A 10,145-nucleotide genomic window follows, 5' to 3' on the forward strand; every position below is an offset into this window, starting at 1 on the left:
ACTAATGTATTTTTTCAAGTATGAGTTGGTGGTACTAGAGTATATTAAGAATCACTCCAAAAGAAATGACTTCCTTCTTCTATTGGAGACAATAGAATAACTCACCAGATGATAATAATTGTATAAAAATTTTAAGACACTCTGATTTTAAAAGACCAGAGTTGGCAGAAGACCTCTGGCCTCTCTTTCTATTCAGGGTCTTTTTTTTTTTTTTTATTTCAAGTTGCTTGGGAACAAGGTCACTTTGGAGCCAACACCATCAGCCTGTCTAAAATCATGTTTCTTTTTTACTAGTACTGTCCCCATCTCTAGAATTAAAATGAAAAATACTTGCAAAAATAACACCAACATGAGGAAGACCCATTGCTCAAAGATACTAGGTTACGAATTAGCCATTGTCAACCTTTCATTACAGGTTTGTGAGAATGAGAAAAATTTCTAGAGTTAAGTTGTAAATCCTGAGACATCTCCAAGTAGCTAATAGTTTGCTGCCTGATCCAGCTCTTTCTGTGAGCTCTATTTCCACAGAAAAAGGGCTAAGGAAAGCTGTCATTCAATGTGAAGAAAAATTCAATCACAGAATCTGGCCAGTGGAATCTGAGAACCAAAGAGGTAAAAACACCAGCAAAGGCTAAGATAGTATATTTGAGTCCAGGTCAAGGTGAGCCTTCCCATCAGCTCACAACCAGACATATTTCACGTTCCTTGGACCAAAAGCCACAAAGGTGATAAGATATATGGCCCTGGAGATAGGGACCAACCAGCAATGGTATCAAGATTTAGAAATTCTCAGGGTGAGAATTTATGGGAGAAAGACAATACTGGCATAGTATGCAAAAAGTCCTCCTAAAAAATGAAGAACCTGGAATCTCTGAATTTATTATGGAACAGGAGACTCTCCCTCTCCCACACATACACATACATATAATTTACTAATCACAAATCCTGATTTTTATTAAAAGGAAAAAAAAAAGACTTCTAAGCAAAAAAGTAAAATTTGTGGGAACTGGAGCACCTAAGCACTAGATAGAATGTGGCGAATTACTTAAGGCTTTAAGTTAGAAACTATAATACCACTTAATGTAGTTTCATGGTCAATGTCTAAAACACATCTCATCCTATAATGATTCATTTATTTGATTAAGACAGCATATTTCTTATGAATACTTTTTATTCCTAATTTATCTTTCTATATGTGTAATGCATTAAAAAAAAATAGGCACTTGAGAAATATGTTAAAAGAACAGGGCTAAGCCACGGGTGGTGTCCCATGCTTATAATCTCAGCTACTCTGGTAGATCATGAGTTGGATGTCAACCTAAGCAACTTAGTGAGATCCCATCACAACAATAGAAATAACTAGGGGTGTAGTTTAGTGGTAGAGCACTTAGCCTAGCATGACCTAGACTCTGGGCTCCATCCAAAGCACCACTGAAACATGAGGGGTGAGGGGAGAAAAAAGAATGAGCCCCAAGTAGGCATCAAGCTAGAAATATGACCTGACTGAAATTATATCTGAAATATGACCTAATTGAAATCCCAATTTCAACTCATTGAAAGCTTTCAGAAAGTTTTCGTGCTGAAAGCTTCATATTTCACATATTGACTCAAATTCTCAAAGCAACCAGTAGGAGAGGATGAAAAACAGACTGGGCCTATGCTTAGTGGAATTTAAAAATGGTTTTTACTCCTTGTTTAGGTTGTGATGATGGGGTTAATAAAATGTTTTATAAAACATCAGGAAAAGAACATTTTTATACTTTCTTTATAAATACTAGTGAAAGTTTTATGAAGAATCTTGACATTCCTCCACAATTAAGGAAAGACTTGGAAAGGATTCCTACTCTGTTAGTCATGTGCTTAAATTCAAATCACTCAAAGATTTTTGCAACTCCCTCAAAGAAGACTGGTTTTGAGTGTGATCATTGGATAAATCTTCTGCAAAGGATTTATGTCTTTCAGAGATCAAACAAATGTTCCTCAAGAATCTCCCTTGAAAATGAAAACCTTAAAGGTCCTTCATCCATGTCCTAAATAAATAAATGTTCTTTTCTTCATTCTAGGCAGCCATCCACAGGAATCTTATTAAATATGGAAAAAAGTGACAATGACAAAAGCAAAACAATCGGAAATTGATAGACCAACAAAGCTAGTGAGTATAATTACTGTGATGTTATTTCTACAAATAGAAATCAGATAACATGCACTACTTGGAAACATGGGCTCAGTAAATGTGTACAATTCCCCAATCCAATAAGACTTATACAGATGCAGAAATAATGGAATCTTCCACATATATTGCTCAATTTGTAGCAGCAATTAATCTGAGGCATTCACAATGCAGTATCAAGCTGAGCACCTCTAGTAATTAGAATCCCAATGTCTTAGTGTGGGTAGGACCACCAGCCCACAGCTAGACAGATAGACTTCCTGCCCAGCATTACTTTATCCTTTACAGAGGTTGTCCAGGCTCTGCTTTTATCCTCCAGGGACTGGCAGTTCACTACAATCAAGTCTGCTTTTCCAATACTTCAAATTTTTATTCTCATACTGAGTTAAATCTGCCTTCTGGTAACATCTCTCTTTATCTTATTTTGTATCTTTAGAGCAAAATAGAATTATTTCACCTAAAATACTTTGAGCACTTTTAGACCAGCTACTTCACTATGCACTGGCAATTGAGTTGTGAACAAGACAGGTAACTTTTTCCTCAGTCTACTACTCCTTCCCCAAGACCCCCTCCAGTACTAGCAAGCAGCATTCACATGCCCAAGTTCCCATTTCAATGTTTTCAACTCTTTCTCCCCTGGAATGCCTTTAATGACTTTGTTGAATCTGGCTACTATCTTTTAAAGACTTTTTTTTTTTATCAATGACAGTCTTAAATCAACACATCCTGACTGGATAGAACACCTGAAGTACAGTTTGACCAGCACAGAAAAATGCAGGATTACAATTTCCACATATCTGAACGAGGTTTACTACTTCAACTTGGAATTTCACTTAGTAAAAGGGTTTATTCATCTGAATAATTTGTCATTCATTATATTTATATGGTTATTATGTTTAAGATATCATAAGGACCAGTACTAGTAAAAAAAAAAAAAAAATTGGGCTTTTTTTTTTGTGTGTGTACCAGGGATTAAACCCAAGGGCACATAACCATTGAGACGGAGCCACATTCCCAGCCCTTTTTTCATATTTTATTTTGAGACAGGGTCTCACTAAATTGCTCAGGGCCTCACTAAGTTGCTAAGGCTGGCTTTAAACTCATTATCTTCCTACCTCAGTTTCTTGAGTCACTGGGATTACAGCGTGCCTCACCATTCGCAGTAAAACTGGGCATTTTTCATGTCTTTTCTTGACAGTCCATGAGCCACCTTGCTCATATTTTTGAGACTTTTAGTTTTGTTTTATTACAGATTTTAGGATTTGTCCTTGAGTATTAGTTGGTCAAAATATTTTTTTTAAATTTTCATCCTGTAATCCAATTTAGACATTGTTCTCTCCAATGTTTAGCACCTGAAATATAATGAACATGCCTTTTAATTCTTTTTCCAAGTCAACAATTTTGTAAGCAATATTAGAAAGAATAAGACTAAGACAAAGTCCTATGGCCAACGAGCTATTAAAACTACTGACTCAAATTGTTTTTCATTAATGATCAAACTCATTGGGATAGAATTATTCAAATAGTTACAAATCTAAGATAGAAATAGTATATATAGCTGGGCGTGTTGGCTCTTGCCTGTAATCCAGCAACTTGGGAGACAGAGGCAGAAGGATCACAAGTTGGAAACTAGCCTTGGCAACTTAATGAGACCCTGTTTCAAAATTAAAAAAAAAAAAAAGGTCTGGGGATGTAATTCAGCAGTAAAGTACTCCTGGGTTTAATTCCATGTGCCCCCACAAAAAAAGTACAAGAAAAAATAGTGTATACAATATTCTGAGCGCTTTCTTTATACTTAAGACTTGTATATATTCCATAAAAGGAATATGTTTCATATAAATAAATCGAGGCTCAGGGAAGTTAACCATTATCCTATGACCAAGAGGATAAGTGGCAGATTTCAAATTCACACACATCTTTCCTGCTCCAGATTTCATGTCCTTCATTAAAAGGGGGATTACATCTAAATACCATATCACCAAACAAACTCAGATAAGAGAGCCAATAAGAAAACTTCAAAATGTTTTCAGGAGGTCCAGAGACACTATGTCTCCAATACTCAGCATATAAATTTATAACAAAAGGAAAGAACACGTGGAATGGTTCCTATAGATCTCTTCTTTTCCTTCCAGAGTTCATATCGATGTTAGTGACACATTGACAACCTAAGCTACCATTTTTCTGGGGAAGACTCTAGGTGAAATTTCTAATATCTACTATCTATTTCTCCCCTTCTGAAAAATGAAGTATTATTCAGTCTTTAGTGTTGAACATTGCTTACATTCTGCACACTTCATCAAATACCACTGCCCATGATTTCAAGATCAAACTTTTAATATGCTAAGACATAATTTTTTCTAGATTTAGATTTTTTTTCAAAGTATGTATGAAATACAAACTATTAAAATAATATCCTCTTCCCTCAAGCTCTATGCTTTGGTCTGGATATTTGTGTCCCCCCAAAATTCTTACATTAAAATCTAAACCTGAACATGTATTAAGAGATGAGGCCTTTTGACGGTAACTATATCCCAAGGGATTAGAACATTTATAAAAGAGACTCAAGGGACCTTATTTGCCCTCTTTGCCCTTCTACTATCTGAGGAAATGCAGCAGATGCCATCTATGAGGAAGGAGACCTCACCAAACACTAAATCTGCTGACATTGTGTTCTTGAACTTTGAAGCCCCTGGAACTGTCTGCAATACATTACTGTTGTTTATAAGTGTAAGGTATTTTGTGTTGGGGAAGGTTGGCTATGCATAAGAAATTACAATAACTGCAAACAAACAAAAAAGGAGAGGAAAAAAGAAATAGAAAACTCTAAAATTGAGGGCTGGAAATGTACCTCAGAGGCAAAGCATGTGCAAGGCCCTGGGTCCAATTTCCAGTACCACAAAAAATAAAGTATAAAAAACAAAAATTTTAAAGTTTTTTTTTTTTTACATTCTTCCCTAATAGCAGCATAATTAAAAGGAATGAATGGCCATCTTTCTTCTACCTAAACTGGAAGGTATTGCAGATCTGTAAAGTATTTGGTTAAAGCAGCCCAAACAGACTGAGACACGATATTCTTATCCTTTCATTGTTTACTTTATTCTAAGGTCATATTACTAAAAATTCTTTTGTGGTCAGCATTTATCAAAAAATCGGGGACAATTCTGTTAAACTCTTCCACCACAGGGTTTCAAGGAGCTAAGATTTTGCTGCCACAACTTCAGAAAAAAAAATTTACTTAAAACTTTTCATTAATTACCAATTGATACTTTCATAAATGTCATGTATATTCATGAATGTCAACTTTAAGGAAGAGATTTAAATTCTCATTTTATAAATAAGAAAACTGTTACCAAAAAAAAAAAAAAAGGCCAAAGGACTTGTCCAAGGAAACATAGCTCATAACTGAAGGGGGGAAAAAAAAAAAACCTGTCTTACACTAAAAAATAAATAAAGTCATAAAATAAGCATTATTCTCTATTTTTATCAAAGTGCATAAATGTGAATTTTAGGAAGTAGTTCCAATGTAATGCTAATTTCTCCCAAATGTCCCTTTACTTATAAAATACTTCAGCTCTGATGTTTTACATTGTATGTGTTTATTCATGCTTTAAAGGTTATATTTCTGCTCTGCATCTTTCCAAGCCTTTATTTGCAAATTTTTTTTTACTCACAGATATGTATTGGTCTATTGGTTGCCTTTTGAAACAAAATTGTTTAGTGTTCTCACCCTTCAAGATCACTCCTTCTTAAAGCAATAACATGCAAAATGTCCACAATGGTGGAAGCACCTGTCCTCTTGCATTAGTCATGGCAGAGGAGACACACCTCTCCCATATTTTGTGAAATATCCTTGGTACCAAAAACCACTGTTCTATGGCTGTTTGCATCATTTATTCCAGCCCTCCATCTTATATTCTTTAACCCCTTTATCTCCAGGAGATAAAAACTGAAAAGTATCCCATTGGCCACTTGGCACCCTCACAATTAATCAGAAAAGTCATCAAAATATTTAATAAAATTTTAATTTCTTCTCATAAGTTCAAGAGAACATAATTTTCTCTTGAACAATTATTATTGTCACACAGGCAATTTCAACTCAATGTCACTCTGAAAATTCACAAATATAGCATTGATTAATGTTATGATTAAAATATAAAATTTTTCTATTTGGTATTGGCCTCAATCTATATAATCATGAAGAATTAATCTAGAGATATTTTTACCTGTAATTGATTTATTAAATACTGTTATGCAAGTATTAATTGCTCCTATATTTGTTTTGAAAATCACTCAAACCTATTAGTATCAGAGCCCTATAGAGCTGAGGGCAAGGTGCTTGTCATTTCACCCACTCAACAGCAAGTTTTTTAAACTGATGTTAAAATACATAACAGGGCTGGAGATGTGGCTCAAGTGGTAGCACGCTCGCCTGACATGCGTGCGGCCCGGGTTCGATCCTCAGCACCACAAACCAAGATATTGTGACCGCCAAAAACTAAAAAATAATAAATATTAAAATTCTCTCTCTCTCTTAAATATATATATATCAGCCAGGCATGATGGCGCACACTTGTAAACCCAGTGGCCTGGGAGGCTGAGGCAGAAGGATCACAAGTTTGAGGCCAGCCTCAGCAACTTAGCAAGCCTTAAGCAACCTAGTAAGGCCCTGTCTCAAAATTAAAAAAATAAATTAAAAGGGCTGGAAATGTGGCTCAATGGTTAAGCACCTTTGAGTTCAACCTCTGATATATATATACCACATATACATATACATACACACATGCACACACACACATATATATTTGTTTTATATATATAAAATACTATATATATATAAACAAAGATTCTGTCACAATAAAAATTAGAGTAGTAACATCGTATTGACCAATCCTACAAACATTAATGCTTCTGATGGGTAAGGGCAGAACAATATTGGAGTTAAATTGGAATGAGTCAGTGCTTTTTTTCTTCCTTTTTTTTTTTTTCTTTTTGCCTATTTATAAGTCCAGGGCAAAAAATGACCCTGAAAAACCTTAATAATCTAAAATTACTGTTTTCCTAACTTCAGAAGGAAGGAACAAAGGCAGCATCATGATACTGTGGGAAAACTACTGAGTATCTATTTAGAAGACCTAAGTTGGGGCTCCTAACCTCCAGTTTCTAGCCAGAAACAAATGCAAGTTCCTAGCCTAGAAACCTCCACTTTCCTGAAACCCAACTCAGTGTTTTGATAAGATGTTGTTTATAAAGCTGTTTCTTTCACGAGTGTTATTTTAATCACAATCCTTCCTATTTCATAGATCAGTACACTGAGTTTCAGTCTATTAAATAAATTTTCCCATTATCTAGGATGAAAAGAGTCAGGGCCCAAGTTAGTACTTCTAAGTCGTAGCTTTTCTTACTTTGTTATCTTTGTGTTTGGGAAGATGGAAAAGGGAAACCTGGGGAGACTATGCAATAGAGAAAAAGAAAAAATGGTCCATCCGCATGTACAAAGGGAAATGGTCATAGATGCCAAGACAAGAAGAGTGAACGGAAATTAAAGAGATTCAAATAATTCATAATTATATTTTTAAAAGAAAAAAGGAATGAAAGTGCTAAAAGTTAACTGCGATTTAATGTAATCATATTTTTGCTAACCTTATAGAAAATCATAAGCCGACTCCGAAAGCTGCCAGCAGAGGGCTCCATGCTAGGTGGGTTTGCTTTCGCTTTTTGGTTCCTACATTTATTGGACAATATTCCGTCTGAGATTGAATTTTAAAAAAGGAGGGTATTATTAACTCTCTGCTGTTATAAACGAAAATAAATATGGATGAAAGGGGTAAATACAGTTATAACTATCTAAGATGTCTCAAGCGCTCTTCCGCCAGGAGAGCGAGCCTGTGCGTGCCCTGAAAAAGAAATTGGAGCGTAAGGCAAGGAGAAATCGTGGTAAAAATGCATATCGTCGTCTTTAACTTCCTTTCGAACTCCAGAGTTGCTTTGCCTTTGCGATTGCATTTACTGTGAACTTGCGGGAATCTTTTTCTACGTCACGTGAATGCATGTTAATAGCGAAATGTAATAGAATGGCACAGCAAGAGAGACCTGTCCAAGTTAGGAGAAATTATCTCAGTAGAGATTGAGCTTTTATTTGTAAATTTTTTAGATATTTGAATTTTTCACATGTTGAAACATGTGAAAATTAGTAGATGCAATAATAAATGAACGTTTGACATACTCGTGGTAATAACGGGTTTAAAAGCCGGAAAAAAAAAAAATCACCGAAAAAGAAATGAGCGACCTTTCAGAGTTTGCGTCTATAAAATCCCGACAGAGGGCGATGTTGCCCGTTCAATGACTTAGGGAACGCACCCGGGGAATGGTTTTCCTTGAAATTTCTAGGATTTTTCGAATAATGCCCACGTCCAAAAATTAACTAGGACTTTTATTATCGATATGTATTTCTTTGAGTGATTCTACATATATGTGCATGACTGCATATAATTTTAGGTTTGTGTTTCATTCTTAATAAAATCGGATTTATTCTTTTTAATTGCCTGAAGATTTAAAATAAATGTTAGTCAAATGTTTCAAGATTTTTTTACATTTTTAAAAACATACAAAAATTTAAAATTATACATACATAAGGTTATAAATAGTCATACTAACACAATACATTATATTTTAAATTTTTATATATAAAATTATCTCTAGAGGTTGTTTTGTTTTATTAAACTTTACCATTTATTTCAGATTAATCAATGACATAAAAAGTGATTAAAATGTGTTAAAGGTATTTAGAAAGATTTAAGATTTTTTCCAAATACTTTTTTTTTATTTGAGCTGAGATGATCTTTAGATAATATAAAGGATTTGTTGGTTTGAAAGGGAGAAGACATTTTTTTCCCCATTAATGAGTTTGTGACTGGTGGATTGGAATTTTCAAGTCTATAGCGTTTGTGTTTCAATATATTGATCTGGGACTGACTTCAGTTCTAGAAAGGTGTGTGGAACTCATTTTAAGTCCCATCACATAATGAAATTAGGAAGAATGTTTTTCCATCTCCTAACTAGCTCTCCAAGCAAAAAGGAAAGTCTTTGCTTGTGTTCCTAGTGGAAAACCTGTGCAGATTCTGTGTACTTTAACATGTTAATATTTAAAGAAGAAGGAAGGAAGGAGAAAAGAAAGAAGGCATGAAGGAAAGAAAAGAAGGGAGGCAGAAAGAAGGAGAGAGAGAAAAAAGAAAAAATGAAGAAAGGAAAGAAGGATGTATAGCAGGACAGAGGAAAGAAAGAAATAAGAGAGAAGAAGGAAGAAAAGATAAAACATAAAAATTAGAACTGGAAAAGTAGAAAAAGGTTTATTAAGTTCCCGTTGAAGCACCTTTATGTTTCTCTCCTTTGACTTATGGCAAAAATAATCAAAATCTGCAGAATTGTTCATTTTGTCCTACATGAAGCATCTCCTCCGTTTTTATTGAATCCGTATTCACTGTGGTTGTCAGGAGCCCTCTGTTTGAGAAGTGTCTGTCTGTGCTGGACCAAGGCAGCGCCCAGCAATTGCAGATTTAAAGACAATCACCCTTTGCAGATTCACTCTTATCAGGTTTAATAACTTCCACCTCAAATTGCCCCAACACTCCTTCCCTCCTGCCATTTATTTTCTGCCCCAGGGGCAAAGATCTTCCCCAGTGCCACCCTTCTGGCTGTAGGGAGTCTTCCTGCCGCACCCTGGAAGGCAGTAGAAAAACAGGGGGTGGGAAAAAAAGGGATAAGTGAGTATCTATTTCCTGATAAATTAGAAACCAAGTATCTGAAAGAGCACCAATTTATGAGGTTTGGTTAACTTTGTTCTTGTTGTTATTTATGCTTTCCTTTACAAAATATATGAGCCACTTTATTAAGAAAAATATCTTTAAAAAAAATATACCAAAACCTCTTGACAGCCTAAATTTTTTTTCATTATATCCTTGAAGAACATACAGCCTAA

The sequence above is a fragment of the Spermophilus citellus genome (assembly GCF_964194105.1).
Source record: "Spermophilus citellus genome assembly, chromosome: 5".
Taxonomy (NCBI): Eukaryota; Metazoa; Chordata; class Mammalia; order Rodentia; family Sciuridae; genus Spermophilus; species Spermophilus citellus.